General features: G+C 38.6%; 1 long non-coding RNA gene across 1 annotated transcript; it reads right to left on the bottom strand.

Moving 5' to 3' along the window:
• Positions 1-18: 18 nt before the first annotated feature.
• LOC111787160 lies at positions 19-605 on the bottom strand. Its single transcript, XR_002813907.1, has 2 exons — positions 537-605; positions 19-444 (listed from the first exon to the last, which is right to left on the bottom strand). It is a non-coding gene; the product is annotated as an uncharacterized LOC111787160 (long non-coding RNA).
• Position 606: the final 1 nt, after the last annotated feature.

Here is a 606-nt window from a genome sequence, read left to right as displayed (position 1 = left end):
AAAAAAAAAAAAAAAAAAAAAAAAAGTTAAGTCTATACTTCCAAGCAAAGTCGTTTGCATTAAACTAACCCAATGACATGATAAACGTGTCGGGTTCCAAGAATAAAGCTGCATCGGCTGACACTCAAAATGGACAATATCATACATTTGATCGATCAAAATAGGCCATTTTGTTTCGTATTTAAGGCACCTACCCAAACTCACCAAATCATTGAATAGTGAAAATGGCATTTCAACAGATTCTTATTCTGTTTTTCTTTTATGTTGGAGTGGGGCAGTCGTTGAAAGAGATGGTGGTTTGCTTTGTCACTTTGGCTTTGAGTTGAAGCTGGGAATTGATGTATAATCTATCTTTGCTGCATCAATGGATGAAAACTCATCTTCCTGCACTCATGGTACACTCCCTAGCACGAACGATGGCTTACCGTTCAATCACGTCCGACCCTGCATCGTCAAGTAACATCATTGATGCAGTATTTGTCGACAAGAGATGTTGAAAAATTGCACACATGAGCATGTCTCAAATATTCACTAACTTGGCTCCACATACAACGGGGTCCACGAAAACAGGGATATAATGTAACCAGCAGCAATTCACCTAACCAT

Source organism: Cucurbita pepo, unplaced genomic scaffold (genome assembly GCF_002806865.2).
Source record: "Cucurbita pepo subsp. pepo cultivar mu-cu-16 unplaced genomic scaffold, ASM280686v2 Cp4.1_scaffold006238, whole genome shotgun sequence".
NCBI classification, from domain to species: Eukaryota; Viridiplantae; Streptophyta; class Magnoliopsida; order Cucurbitales; family Cucurbitaceae; genus Cucurbita; species Cucurbita pepo.
The sequence above is the reverse complement of the archived record's forward strand: the minus strand, read 5'-3'. Positions and strand labels throughout refer to the sequence as shown.